The sequence below is a fragment of the Balaenoptera physalus genome (assembly GCF_965194825.1).
Source record: "Balaenoptera physalus genome assembly, chromosome: 13".
NCBI classification, from domain to species: Eukaryota; Metazoa; Chordata; class Mammalia; order Artiodactyla; family Balaenopteridae; genus Balaenoptera; species Balaenoptera physalus.
Window position 1 is genome coordinate 13,274,597 of NC_138892.1, and position 16,185 is coordinate 13,290,781.

Consider the following 16,185-nt stretch of genomic DNA (forward strand, 5'->3'; position numbering starts at 1 on the left):
TATCAAACTTGCCATGAACTTTGAATGTGCTATAGCTTTCCCTGAGATGAAATTGTTTCATTTATCAAACATTCCTTAGTCTTGGGAGCTGGGATCCAGAGAAGGATAAGGACGTGGTCTCTGCTGCAACAGACAGGCATAGAAATAATCAGTATTTCAAAAATAATCAGGTGTTGCAAAAAAAAGTGAGTTGAGGGGTGTCTTATACTGTTTCGGCTGCTGTAACTAAATACCATAGACTGGGTGGCCTATAAACAACAGAAATTTATTTCTTCTGGTTCTAGAGGCTGGAAGTATAAGATCAAGGTGCCAGCATGGCTGGGTGAGTGCAGTCTTCTGGGTTGCAGGCTTCTCACTGCACCATCATGTGGTAGAGGGAGAAAGGGAACTCTCTTGGGCCTCTTCGATAAAGACATTAATCTCATTCACGAGAGCTCTGCCCTCATGACCCAATCACCTCCCAAAGGCCTCATCTCCCAATACCCCCATCACACTGGGCAATAGGATTTCAACTCACCAATTTCGGAGGGGACACAAACACCCAGACCATAGCGAGAAAACAGTTGTGCTAGAATGTGAAGAAGAAATAAGAATTTCCTCGGTGATGAAAGGAAAGACAATTCAGCTAGAGGAAACAGCGCATGAGAAGACATAGCGTTGTGAAAGGCCATGGTGTTTTCAAGTTACGTGGAAAAGTTCCATTTGGCAGGAGCAGAGGCTGTGGGGGAGGGTAGGAGGCAGAGTGGTCAACTGGGTGCTGGGGTTCAGATCATGAAAAGGTCTGGGGTCTCATGCTAAGGAGATAGGGGCCTATGAGTGACTGTAAGGCAAGAGTGGACAAATTACAACCCATGGGCCAATCTGGCAGACTGCCTGTCTTTGTAAATATAGTTCTATTGAACACAACCATTGCCACTCATGTACTTGCTGTGTCTGGCTCTTCATTAGTTTTGCAAAGACAGAGTTGAGTAGTTTCAACAGAGGCTGTCTGGCCTAAAAAGTCTAAAACATACGCTATCTGAGCTTTTATAGAAAGAGTTTGCAGACCCTTGTGCTAAGCCAAGGAATGATATGGTCAGATGGACATTTTAGAAAGACCATTCTAAAAACTGTGTGAGGCTCTGCATAAGACCTCATTTGGAAAAATAAAAGATGCTGTTTCTAGAAGACTTGAAAACCTCTAGACTGCTTGATAAAACCCAAATCTCTTGGCCATGTACAGCATTATTAGAATTTCTTTGCTTCTCTCAAACCTGAAATCATGTTTATGTATCGGTCTCTAAGTCAGAACAAATTCCTTTAGGGCAAGGAATTTTAACATATTAATTTTTTTGTCTTTGTATCCCTGATGTCTATCTTACTGTCTGCCCCCTTTGGCTTAATAACTGAATTGAAAGGAATTGTTGAATTACTGCCCAATGGACATGGAGAACCACCATTATCTCATTCACCGGCTCTGAGTGTCCCCCTGGCTGGGTGCCCATTTGCAAGTGGGAACACCGAGAGGTGGTGATCTGGTCTTTTGCGTTGCCTGGAGCCCTCAGAAAGACTCTGATTTGAGAAGGCTTTTATACTGGTATGTCTGCAACTCTTTTGCCTTTAGGTACCTGGAGAAGATCTATTTTGAGGTCTTTTCCAGGCTGTGTCCCCAGGTAGGCATCTCCTTGGCTGAGGTCCTAGAGAGAAGAGAGCAAGGTGAGGGTTGGCTTTCCTTCCTGCCACCGGGAGTCCTTTATGAGGCTAATGGGCATTTGCAAATGAAGATCAAGAACCAGGCAAACAACCCAGCAAGTGATAACTGCAAAGCTGGCCTAATCTTAATGAAATCTGCAACATATATTTATATAAATCAGAATGACTCTCTCTTGCTTGTTTTCCATGTAATTTGCTCAGATGGGTTTGGAATGACATGGCCAATTGTTTTGCTACTGACTTTGCCCTATTTTGAAGAGCCCCTCAGCAGCCCACGCCATGCTCACAGTGACATCCAGCTGGTCCAGTGGGACCTCAAGCCCATTGAAAATGCATTACGTTTAACTCCTTCTCCTCCCGAAAGCCAGGAATTGTCTTTTAACCTGAATCTCAAAGAGGATGTGGTGGAGGGAAATGTGGGTGTGATGACTGCTACTGGGGTCTGATTGGCAATAATTTGCCTCCATCTCAAAACAATTCTCCATCCTGCTGTCCTCAGGGATTCCAGGGTTCCCAGAATGGAGCTCTTTAGCATCCATTGCTGTCATTATGACTCAGCTTGCCAATCTGGGCACGAAGAAGCCAGAACAAATAGGTCACGACAAGGTATGGAAGCAGGATGCTGATGGTATAGCCTCACATCCTCACTCTGATTCACTCCCTCCGCCGGCATCCCACACCTGTCACGCTCCTCCTGTGTCCTCCTTTCTTGTCTCTTTAATTCGATGGTTCTCCAAATGTGCTCTGAGGATGACCTGCATCAAAACCAACTCAGGTGTTTGTTTAAAAATTTTCTAAATCTCTTGGGCTGTAGCCCCAGAAGGTGCTTTTTTAACAGACTCTCTGGATGATTCTTATGCTCATTCAAGTTTGAGAACCATTGAGCTTAACCTAGATATTGAGGGGACTTTGTTCTGTTATTATAGTTTGGATCTGTCCTGTTTTTAATTTGTCCAATGTCCAAGACGCCTTCCTATGATCCCCCCAATTCTTTTTACCCATGACTGAGATTACCCGGGTCATTTCTGATCCTTTTATCTTATTCTTTTATCTGTAGAGTCTTATACTTGCAGTTTTGTCTAGCTGAACCAGCCTTATCCCATCGCTCTGCATGGGATCATCTTATTTTTTTAGGTCTCAGTTCAAATGTCACCTCCTCAGAGAGGCCTTCCCTGATCATCATATTTAAAGTTCTACCTTCAACTTGGTACCTATCACATCATTCTGCTTCTTTTCTTCAGAGCGTGTAGCACAGTCTGTAATTATGCTGCTGTTCACTCGTATGTGTTTGCTGTGTTATATCCCATGGGAATATAAGCTTTATGAGGTCAGAAGCCTGCTTCATCCCATTCTCTACTGCATCCCCAGAACCTAGCCCAGTGCCTCACATGTTGTAGGCATTCAATAAACATTTGCTAAGTGAATGGATGGATGATGGAATCAAGGAAGATGACAGATTTCAATAGAAGTCAAGCCATACATGCCATCCTCAGCAAATGGTCCGGGGGTCCTAGATGATGGAGCAGAGGCAGAGGTGCAGTGTCTCACTCTGGCATTCAGGGTTCCCCACCATGTGGCCCTAATCCATCTATTTGGACCCCATCTCTCATTAGACCCTACGTGTACCCTATACTCTGCTTATCACTCCATATTCCTGAACCACACCTCTTGTATTCTTACCTCTAATACCTTTCCTCAACTGTTCCCTCTACTAAGAATTCCTACTCTCCCTTTGTGGACTCATAATTCTACTCCTTTGAAAGTGCTGTGTATAAGACTCAATCAATAAATGCAGAAATATTTAGTGAGTGACTTGTAGGTGCCTGGCATTGGGGCTACAGGGCTGAAAAAGCTGCCATTACCTCTCTATGTGACCTCAGGAAGCCACTTCCTCACAGCAGGTCTCAGTTGACTCACCTGCCGCTGTCCAAGGTGTTTGTGTCTCTACAGTTTCCTCTGGCTCTGAACTTACTCTGGCGCTCATAGTGGAACCATAGGCACTGTGTTAGGTCAGAGGAGAGAGGGAATATCTGGGGCAGATTCTGCATCCCCTCTAATGCTGCCACATAGAAAAACTCCACTCTGATCAGTTCTTGTGTTCTCTCGCCTCAGTGCCTCTCAGACAGTCAGGCAACATGTAACGTTGGGCAGAAATCAATGCAGCCAATTTCTAAAAAACAAACACACAGCCCCAGTGTCACATAGAGGGTCGTAATAGATTAGCAGCAACTTCGGTTCAGAGGAGTCCTTAAATATCGGGTCCCCCTGAGCACTTCCAGGAAAAGAGCTTCCCAAACCAGATTGAACCTGCCCCAAAGTGAGACTCGGGTCGCCTCCCTACAGGAAGAAGAGTTTGAATGTGGAGCTGCAAAGAGAGTTACAAGTGTACTGCCTGGCCAGCATCCCACCTGCCCCAGCTGGGGCCCTCTTATTGGAACAAAAGACAACAGAATGAACTTTAGTTCTCCTTGTAACCACATCCTTTCAAGACGCGTCTGAGCTGAGTGAGAAAAGGCCTCTATAGGTCTCCCCTCAACAAAATGAAATGTAAGGGCTTTGGGGGTAGACAGACCTAGGTTTGAACCCTGAGCCCTCTTTTTATTGGCTACAGAACCTTAACCCTGTTGCTTAATGTTCTAGTTTTGTCTTTTGTCAAAGGAGCCATTGGGAGAATCATTAGCTATCATATGGAGCGCCTGGCAACACGCCGGGGACATTATAGGTGATCAATAAATTATGTTTCTTTTCTCTTTGTCTATTTTTCTTGTCCTTGCTCTGAGCCTATATGGTCATCTTTCAATATACAATTCTTTGAACACGCCCTGCCTCCCAACCCATTTTTCAGTCCAGGTGTTTGCTGGGAGGTATAAAGCTCCGTTGCCTGCCACAGGCCAAATTCGTCCACTCAGCCTTCTGATTTGTACTCCTAACCTTGTGTATCTTTCTGGCGTCATGCTTATCAAAGTCGATCAAGATTGTCTGAGCTGCCTCCCAACTTCCCTCCCAAGATGGAGAGCTGTTTAAGGATCTGCACATTGTATTTGTTTCTATATCCCTATCACCAGGCAAAGCACCTGGTACATAATAAGTGTTCTGATTTCTCGTGATTGAGAGATTTTGAACAATACCCTGGATGAGGGCGAGACACAGTGAAAGCAGGAGATTCAGCAGCTGATGGCTGGCATAGAGGTCAAGAGGGACACATAGCTCTATTCGTTACAGAAATTCAACCTATAACAACAGCACTTCATAGGCAAGAAATGACTTTTTATTCTCTACACACTCATTCATTCAACAAATATTTATTGAACATCAATTCTGCATGAGATGCTGTGAGGCAAAACTAGAAATGAACTTTGAATCCAGCCTTTTTCAAATCAACCCAGTTCAGTTCGGAAAGGATGGATGAAGTGGCTCTGAAATGAGAGTCACTATAAAACCAAAGACTTCCTCTTTGCCTTCAAGGAGTCCAAAGTCTGGCTGGAGAGACAAGACTAAAAAGCAAGGAGTAATTATGTATTTAAGATATTAATCATATTATCTGTCACGTTAGTGCAAATATTTTGTCAGTTTGCTTTTTGCTTTTTATTTTGTTTATGGGGATGTTGACATGGAGAAACTTTTAATTTGTGTGTAGTCAAATCTATCAATCATTTTCTTTCAGCCTCTTTGGGTATATGAGTGTGCCTATGAAGGCTCTGATTGTTTCTGTGTTGGTGGGATTTTTATTTTTGCTAACTGGCAATTTTTATTTCTATGCAGTGAGACTATATTGCATTTGTAGTAAGAAAAACTTTTTTTTTCCATTTTGCAAAGGATCATTATAAAATCAAACAGAATACATCAGAATTGAACAAAGAACCTAAGTATATCCAGGAAGAGTGAAAATGTGTTCCAAACCTTCTGATGAAGAAAACAAGGAAATGTGTATTATCTTTAAGAATTATTCCCATGAAAAATGTCAAACTAAAAGAAAATAAATCTTAAGCTGTATTGAAAATTAACTTCTGTAGACTAACTTCTTTCTTAGCCATTTAAATAAATGAAGTATGGTTGCAAAAATGAGAAATTGTGTGAGGACTGAGGAGTATTCATGTCAACATTGTGCCACCTAGGAGTAGTAACTGGGAAGGGAAATAGACGTGGAAATTACTTGTGAATCAGACTCAACACAGATTTATTGAGATCATTAGAGTATAACTCGTTTAGCCAGTATAACAACTGTGCAGATATATGCTTTTATTCCAATTTAAAGATGAGGAAACTAAGACACAGATATACCAAACTATTTCCTTAAAGTGTGTGCATTTGAAATTCAAACCTATAACTTTCAATAAAATTGAAACTGGAGACCCTCCAGAAATTTCCCTACATGGAGTCTGAGAACCCCTTTCCCCCTTCCCCCAAGCTGCCTTGTGATGTTTTTCCTTTTAGGGGAAGCAGGTGAGACTGTTAAAATGGAGACCAGGTTTGAATATCCCCAAGAAGACAAAACCATTTAGGTCATGCAAACAGAACTAAATTTAGCTTATTTCATGAACATAAGCTAAACTTAACTTAGGGTATTTCTTACAAATGTCACTGATAATCATAAACAAAACTTGTCATCTTCTTAAAATAGTACAGGATAATAACTTTTAACCAATCCCCCACTGTCTGGAAACCCCATTGTAATAACCAATCCCTGTAAAGATTATTTATTAATACAACTTCCTCATTTTTACTTTATAAGCTTCCTGTAACGTCGTGCCTCTGAGCTTCATACGAATTTTGGGTTTGAATTCTCCCAGTTTGTGAACTGTTCTTTTGTGAACAATAAACTCTTACTAGATACTATTTTACTGATCCGGTTTTAATTTTTACTGTTTCTGGATTTTAGACAAGACACCCAGGCTGTGGCTATTATCAATTATTTTTAAGCAGGGTGCCCAGGTCTGGTTGCCCATCTCAGAGATGCACCACCCCTTTGTCACATGGGAGAAAAGTGTTTGCAACCTCCTGTTTCATGCTCCTTTGTTGGCAAGCATACTCACTTGCCTGTTCTGTTGGTATCAACATCAGGAAGAAGCGTGCGTCCCTTTGGAGCTTAAATAAGAAAAAAGATGATTATGAATTGATTTTCCCATAAGGAGTGACCTGTCTCTCCAAGGGGGCGTTATCTGCAGACTGTTCTCTGCTTCCTCCAACAGCTGAGTGAGCAATAGCCGCCCTGGGTCTTTGCCACTCGCACAGTTGAAGACTCCCACCTTCACAAGGCATCTGCGTAAAGATGGTTTGCTGAACACATATGTTTACTACTGCTCCTTCCATCACCAGTATTTGTTCTTTGTTTTAAAGCTTGAACTTATAAAGCCAAAGAGAATAGACAACACTTTTGGGGAACAGGGAGTCAGATGGACCTAAGAAAGCTAAACTGAAGCAGTAGTGAAAGCAATTGCAGGGCTTCAGAAAGGCTCAGAACCAGGCTCAGGTCCAAGTAAATATGGAGGTGAATGTGGGGCTGCAAATACAGGAGTGATTGAAGGTCTATGAAAGGAGTTAAACCCCATCCATTCCCCTACACTTCCAGAAGAGTGGTGCCTCCACGTTGGAGATAATGAAAGAAAATGGCTGATAAAATGAAAATGAGGAAGTTGTTTAACCTTTACAATGATAGGTTGTTACCATGGGTGTTTCCAGACAGCGGGTGATTGGCTAAAAGTGATGATCTTGTACCATTTTAGGAAGATGACTTCAGTTTTGTTTATGATTATCAGAGGCATTTACAGGAAATAACCTAAGTTAGGTTTAGCTTATGTTCTTGAAATAAGCTAGATTTTGTTCTGCTTATGTGGCTTAAGTGGTTTTATCTGTTTGGGGGATTTTCAAGCCTTGTCTCAATTTTATTTTATTGTAACAATTCTGACTAGAAATTCTCATAACAGATGGTCAAATGGATTACCTCATAGTAAAGCCCCCCAGCTTATACTAAGGTATAAGCCTTACTAAACCTTACCCCACCCACACAGGGCTTCCAATCATCTTGTTAATGCTCTCTCTCGTGATGTGAATAGACAGCCAAATATATCCAGATATTTGAGGAAAGATTCCAGAGACAGAGACATAAAAGAAAAGAAAAGAAAGGAAAGGAAAAAATGAAATGAAAACAGTAACTTGGAGAAAATAGAAATGCTTTCAGAACAAGAAAACTAAGAAAATTAAATGCTCAGGCAGATAAGGAAAGATACTATATTCATGTAACAAAAGCAAGATGCTATAAAAAGGAACCTGTAGAGAACCAAGCAGAACTCTTCAAAATTAAAACTATGATAGTAGAAATGAAAAACTCATTAGCAAGTATGAAAGATCAATGTGAGTAAATATCTCAGAATAAAGATCGAAATGAGAGAAATGGAGACTAACAGGAATTCTAGGGAGAGAGAATGCAGAAGACAGAGTGGAAAGTTATCTTTTAAAAAAAAAGGAACGTTTCCAGAACCTCAGGACATGAGTTTCTAGACCAAAAAGTCCCCGAATACCCAGCCTAATGTATGAAAAAGACTAACATGGAATTTCAGAACTCTAGAGAAGATCCTTAAAGTTTCTAGAGAAAAAAAAGTCACAATCAAAAGAAAAAGTAGCAGGATGACATCAGATTGCACAACAATAGCAAAGAAAAAAAAAAGATAAAAGACAAAGAAGCATTTTATAATTCTGAAGAGATTATAACAATGTTGAATGACCTTCAGTTCTATACTCAGCCCAAAGAATCAATGAAGTGTGCACATATAATACATTATTAGATATGCAAACTTCTAAAGATATACCTACTCTGCATGCTTTCTCAGGAAGCTACTGGAGAAGGGTTCTACCAAAATGAGGAAGTGAGCGAAGAAAGAGAAGATATGGGAGCTAAGAAACAGATGAACCAACACAGGAGAGAGGAAAAGTGGATTCCCAAGGTGATGGTGGTGGTCCCTGAGACTGAAGCAAGAGGAGAGCAGGTGTCCTGATATGATGATGTCTCTTAGAAGGTAAAGCTGATAAAAATGCAGGGTGTTTGAGCATACTGAAGGGAGATTTACAAATGTGATAGGGCTTTGGAGATTTGTGAGAGGGACACAGGAAATTATGTAACTGAATGAAAAATAAATTGTTAACTCCAAGGTTGGGGGGTGGGGCATGAAACAAGACAGGAAATGGAGTAGGAGTATACTGCCTGGCTCAGCTGTGAATGTGGATACACAGAAATGGTAATATAACCATAGGATAAATTCTCATCTTCTAATAGTGGGGAGTCAACATATGATGGCCAAAACTGGGAGGTGATGATTTTGCAATATAGGTATATTATTTTGAGATAGGAAGTTTTATTCTAAAAAACACAACTCAAGCAGTTGAAAATGCTTGCCTCTGGGGAATGGGGAAGATGAGGATGGGAGCAGGGGCAGGCCAGGAGCAAGAACTGCTATTTGTCATTATAAGCCTTTTAGAGCTATCTGATTTCTCATACAATATTCGGTATATCCTTAACAGAAATTAAAATTACATTTAAAAAGCAGATAGAAGGCCGGTGATGTGCAGGTCATACCTGGATAATGTTTTGCACTGCATTTGATAGGAAATAAAAGGAGACTGAAATGGGGCAGGGAATAATCATGCAATTTAGGAAAATTATGGAAATAAAATTATGCATCAAAGTTTGGCTTGGATATGAGGGGAGGTGGCCTAAGCCTGGCAGACCCTAGAACCTGATATTCAAAGCTGCGAAGTGGAAGCACACACATTGTTTAACCCAGTTTCCATGTGAATTCATTATCATTATAGGAAAGGTAATAATTTATCTCCATTCTACAAATGAGGAATCTGAAACTCACAGAGATTAAATGACTTGGCAAAGGCAACTGACTCATGAGAAACAGAGCTGGGATGTCAAATGCCAAGTTCAGCACTCTTTCCAGTTTTGCAGTGCCTGTTACTCTAAAAAAATTGAGCCTATCTCAAGGATAGATTATTGATACAGATAGCAAACAGCTCGAGAGGTACATTTATTTAAACAGTTATTGACTAACCATCTACATTCACTGAGATGGTTACACGGCGCTCAGCCAGGTGGTCAGTATTCATTGCCCACATGTTTTGGAGCTGGATCCCACAGAGAAATTGATAAAATAAGGTGACTCAGATACTGGCAGCTTTAGCTCAAGAGTGGAGGCGGCTTTCTCAGGCGTCTTGCCTTCCTTGCCCGGTTCTACTACCTATTTTCCGTTTGTCAGTGTTCCCTATTTATCTCTGCCTTTGGAAACACTCCAGCCTCACTACGTAAGGAAATAAAATCTGGTCTTGGTCTCAGCTACAGTGACCAACTTGTCTCAATTTACCTGGGACTGTTCTCATCTTAGCACTGAAAGTCCCCCACCCTAGGAAACCCCTTAGTCTCCGGCAAAATGGGATGGCTGGTCAACCTAGGGGAGGCATTAGCCACCTTTAGGAATAAGAGCTAGTTCAACCCACATGCTCAAAGATGATCCAACACTTTGAGAACGCTTCTCTGGGAACTCACTTTGTTTGTCTCTAGGTCATGGCTTCAGCTGACTTGAAAAGCAGGGGGACACTTGTGTGCACATGCATCCTTCTTGCTTTCCATCCCCTAATCTGATCCTCATTGAGCAAAGATCTGGCTACATAATCTTGAGCAAGTTATTTAAACAGTTTCCACCTCCTCTCTGGGACTAACGATGCTTCATAGGGGTGATATAAAGATTGAATTATGCCATTTATCAAATGTTTGCTACGTGCCAGAAATTATATACATGATAACTATTTATATTCTGTCTCCCATCAATAGAAGGTTCATGAAGATGGGAATTTTATCTGTTTTCTTTACTGTCATATCCCAGTGGTGGGGGGTAGGGGTGGTGTTGAATATATATATATATATATATATTTTTTTAATATATATATATATTCTGAATATTTGTTAGGTGACTAAATGAATGATTATATTTAGTCCTACACAAAACTGTAAGGTAGCGATCCCCATCCCAGTTTTACAAGTTAGGAAACTGATGCTCACAGAGTTTAAGTAACTTGCTATGCCCACAAATGAGTGGCAGACTCAGAACTCAAAATCAGGTCTGCCCAACCCAAACGCCAGACTCTTGGCCACTGTGCTAAACTAAGACAAGGCATGGGAACCACATGGTACCCAGCCCACAGTAGAATGATAAACCCCCTTCTTCTCGCTCTTCTGTACCTCACTCTTTGATCATTGCTGCCACCAGCACAGAGACTTGTGGCCTATAAATTTAAAGCCCTGGAAACTGCTTCCTCCCTGCCTTCCTAGCACATTGAGGTCTGTTCCAGTAGGAAGGCAGGGCCGATGGAATGGCATTAATTGCTGGTGACTAGTGTGCACATCCAAGAGAGGAAGTGGCACCTTCCATCAGCGCTTGTCTCTTCCCATCATCCTGGGAGTAATCTGACCCGACATACCATCACCATTTGACAGGAATGTCACTGCCTGGAGATACAAAAATAATAAACGGGAAAGCTCCTGCAGAGTGACAGCCAGAACATCTGTGTCTGGCAGTGGTGAGCGGCCAGCACAAGCGAGGTGGTGGCTCACCCCATTTCTCAGCCCGAAGTGCCCCTCATCTGTGTCTGGGTCTGTCGAAATCATAGGTGGAGGAATGTGTGCCCTCCTGGGTTTGCATCCTGGTGAAGCTCTTCTATGGCTGGATACTTACACCAGCTCTTTGGTCTCTGCTTCCTCCCCTGTCACTTACCTTTTCATCCTTTTCCCAAGGTCCTCTGAGTTCTTGGAGTTTTGCAGCTGTTCTTTTATTCCCTTTTATTCTCTCTTCCACTCCCAGAATTCACCTGCATATAGGACATACCCCTTGTCATTAAATTTATCTTTTTTCCAAAACAAGATAAAAATAGAAAGAATACATGTGTGCATAATGTGGATTTCACTGGAGACTTTGGAACAATGGGCAGCTGTCCAGAGCCATCAACTCAAAATCTCATAGTGGATTTTTTCCTAATGCCCAGGGGCCTCTTCTTGCCCCATCCTGCCCCCTCACACTGCTTAACCTACCACTGCCTTGCAAAATTCTCTCACCCTTCTTTCTTTGTCCTGCAACTCCTCCTTCCAAAAAGAACCCTGGACCTCTGAATTCTTCATTTATGACTCAGAACAGAGCAGATTTCCCTACCTCAAGATAATCAGAAACAAAGGGCCTTAGAAGATAGTTGAGGTTAAACTACAAAGCAAAGAGAAGAAACAGAATCCTGTTGTATTATTGTTAATATTAATGACTGTGTCATCCTTGGAGATCACCTCTCTCCCTCTTTGCACCCACAGCAGGTTGCCTGAGCTGTTAGGCAGTCCTCCCTGCCCCCGCTCTGTACTGTTATGCATTGAATTAGCGCTTATGGCACCGCCCCCTCCAGTGGACCACTGACATCGCCCCTGGTGGTCTCTAACCTAACTTATTCCCCCTACCAGGCTTAGCACAGAGCAGGTGTGCTGGAAGCTGTGTCCATTTAGGCTAATTAGGACAGATGTAAGACCCCAAGTTTTCCAAAGGGACAATGCCATAGCAGGATGAACTGATCGCTTTACCCAAAGCACACGCAGCCCCAGAATCACCTCTGGCTGACCTTTGTGCTTCCTTTGGAAGCAGCCTTTGGATTCAGGTCCCAACTTTACTCCCAATGAGAAGCGGCTGCTCACCTGCTCATGAACCCAGTGTCAGCTTTCCTCACTCTGCTTACACTTTTTTCCCTCACTGGGTTTTTTGAAACCACCTTCTCCACCATGCAAATAAAAAGTGAGTATGTGGCAGAATTGAATCACCTGATGCTGTACAGTGTGCGGTCATTATTATCACTGCAGTGCAATAAGACATGGTTTATTAATTTCTGAGAATTCCCAGCATTTCTGCTTCCTTCTCACCCCTGCCCCTCACTTAGGAGAATTTATCTTCTCTCACTCAAATTTTTCTTCTTTCCCCACCCTTTAGGAGAACTCTGTGTTTGCTTGGAGGTACCCAGACATACTGGGCAGAATCAGGAATCTGAGTAAAGAGAAAGAGAAGACGAGGGATTGGGCAAAGAAGATGTTTGCTGTCAAGTTCAGGTGCTCTTTTATTTTGAGCAATGGATGAAACTTCAGAGAGGTCATGTCATCTACATAATAGAGCTTGGTGGAGGAGGGGAGATGGCAAAAATATGGCAGCTGGATGCAGGTGAGAACTTGGAGGATGAAGGGTAAGGCCCTCTGTAGCTGTGACGTCCATGTAGTAGCCACTAGACACATTCAACTCTAGAATTTCAACTTAAATTAAGTAAAGTTAAATAGAAGTCAAAATTCATATCTTCAGTCATAGTCATGGTACAAGTGCCCACAAGTCTTGAGTAGCGAGTGGCCGCTGTATAGAACAGCATAGACATAGAACAAACACTTCCATCATCACAGTAAATTCTTTTGAAGAGTGTTGCTCTAGAGCTATTGTAAGGTGTGAAAAAAAAGAATAGAAGAAATTTTAAAGAATTATTATTGTGAATTATAACTTAGATATTTTTTATCCTAGATTTTCTTTATCCTATCCTATACAAGTGAATGTTGGATTTTTCTTTCTTCTTTTCTTTTTTTCTGGTCATAGAGATACTTTAGACAGCTAATCTCTGTTTTCTTTTGACTATAACTAGGTCTAGAATTGGTTTCCATGAGTGCACGCTTCTATGAGTTCCATGGTTCTTCTTAGAAAAGCTTGCAAATATAGTTGTCAATTGGGGGTGTCATTACATAGGAGAAAGACTATGGGAGTTGGCTTCAGAAAATCTGGGTTCAAATCCTAACTTTTCCACTTACTACTTAAAGTCAAAGGACACTAGGTGGTAAGAAAGGCTCACTTTCCCACTGGTTTCATCTTGTTATGTGGGAAGAGAAATGTCAGGCAGTGAACATTCACTGAGCTCCCACTAAGTACAAGCTGTTCCACAGCTTGGTTCTGAGAGCAAATCAAATGTGAACAAATGGGTCTTCTAGAAGAACTCTTATCATAGCAAAGAGATAGAATACAAAGCAAACAAAAAATATCTCAGGGTATCTTCACCTAGATGTACAGACAATGACAATCTCAAAGAATCTGGAATCAGGTGGAACTTAGCGTGATTTGAGTGGGTCAGGCATCCTTTAGTTCTCGTCTGTCTCCTTGGGGCTATCTACCCACCTCTTAATTAGTGTTTTATGCCTGGAGGTGATTTTTATCTATATCCATTAAGTCAAAACACTCATTGGTACTCCATCTCCCAAACTTTTCAGGCATTCATCGGCATAAGTGAAATGAAATCACTTTTGCAAAGAGCCCATCACCAGATGAGGGTTTGCACCTGAAGGTCTTCAGGTCTAAAAAGATATTTAGATTGGTTTTTGTCAAATCAGGAATTTATTTGGCCTTCCTTTTGTTCGTCTTCTAAAAATACTTCCCAGGGATCCATGCATTTGTAAAGTAGGATGGTTGTTTGATGGTTTTCTTTGGAGTTTAAGATCTGGATGCCTGGTGAGAACTACCCCTAAATAAAACCTTTGTTTAAGAGACCCTATATCCTTCTCTTGCTTTGTCCAGATCATTGAACTGTGCTTCAGAAAGACTACAGAAAGCTGGTGTTTTCCCTAAATAGTGTAAAGACAATCAGAGGCTCAAGGGCATTATAATCACATGTGCCCTAACCTCCTCCCTCAATCCTATGTTTCACCAATTCACTGACACATTTTTTTTTCCTCCTGTTTTACAACTTGGGCAACTGGGCAAATGAAACCACATGCACTGAAGATGTTCTAACAAATCAAGTCCTAACAAAATATAACTTAAAAATCTGTTAGAGTCTTTGATAGCAGACCTGCTCATTCCCTCTCAAATATCCATTGACTTTCCTTGCAAACAGACCTGTCTGTTAAGATAGGCAGTGTGCTCAGCAAATAATTCCATTTCCAGCCTCCCACACAGCCAAGGTTGGTCTGTGACATCGTTCTTAACAATAACGACAGCAACCCTATTATGACGTGTAGCATTTGCCCATTTCTGTGATGTAAATGCTTCCAATGTGGTTGATTTCAAGCCACCAATGGTTAAGAGCTGGTAAGCAAAGTCCCTAAAGATTTAACAATCATCCCTTGCAAGCTAATAAAAGCCAGTTTTGGCAGAAAACTAGTTCTAGCCAATTAGACACTGGCCGAGTTCTGCTTGAATTTCTGGGAACTTTTTGCTTTTTTCCAAAAGAAGATAGTGCTGGAGTTACCATGGTTCTTTTTCCTGTCTTGAACATCGATGTGATTCTGAAATTTCATCAGTAGCCTTGCAATCGTAAGACAACAAAACGAAATGCCAACGTAGTAAAGTAGAAAGATGGAAAGAACCATGGAGCCATGACTGCAGCTGTGGATTACCTACCTACAGTCTTCTTGTTATGTGATATAAACAGATCCCAGGTTTGTTAGCTGCAGGTGGAGATACCTCATATGTGAAAGGAGGTTCTAAGCTGAGTGTGGAGGTGAGGAGCAGGAAAGTGGTGGGTGGTGTTGAGGAAGTCACCATCATAGCAGGAGGTTGAAGCTCATGTTACGTTAATGACCGAGGCACCATTCCCCTCCCCCCCGTATGATATTTTCCCCCTTCAGTGTTTGGAGGTTATGTATTCTATTTTTATTATTTAAGAGCTACCCCGGCAATTTTAACATACACACTTAATAAAGTCTAAAGTTAAAGTTACTCTCCTCCTGAAAACTATAAGGCACTTAGAACATTTGAAATCTGACCAACTCTTTCCTTGTTTGTATAACATTGTGGTCAAACATTTTAGTTCTATCTTGTTTTTTAACCTTCAAATTATCCTCTTCCCCATTCTCTCTATTTTCTCCTCTGACCCTTGAAGAAACATATATTAAAATGTCTTTTATTCCTGGAATTTTGCATCGTTTGATCACCTGCAGCCACTCCCCTAACCTCCTCCCATCCCCGCCTCTGGTTCTCTGTTTCTATGAGTTTTTATTTTTAGATTCCACATATAAGTGATGTCATACACTATTTGTCCTTCTCTGGCTTATTTTACTTAGCATAATGCCCTCGAGTTTCATCCATGTTGTTGCATATTGTAGGATTTCCTTCTTTTTTATGGTTGAATATATATATATATATATATATATTTTTTTTTTTTCCATTCATCTCTTGATGGACACTTAGGTTGTTTCCAAGTCTTGGCTATTGTAAATAATGCTGCACTGAACGTGGAGGTGCAGATATCTTTTCAAGATCCTATTTTCATTTTCTTTGGATATATGCCCAGAAGTGGGATTGCTGGATCACATGGTAGTTCTATTTTTAATTTTTTGAGGGGCTTCCATACTGTTTTCTACAGCAGCTGTACCAATTTAAATTGCTACCAAAAATAAGTTCTGGGTAGGTAATGTACAGCATGGTAAATATAGTTAACAATTCTGTATTG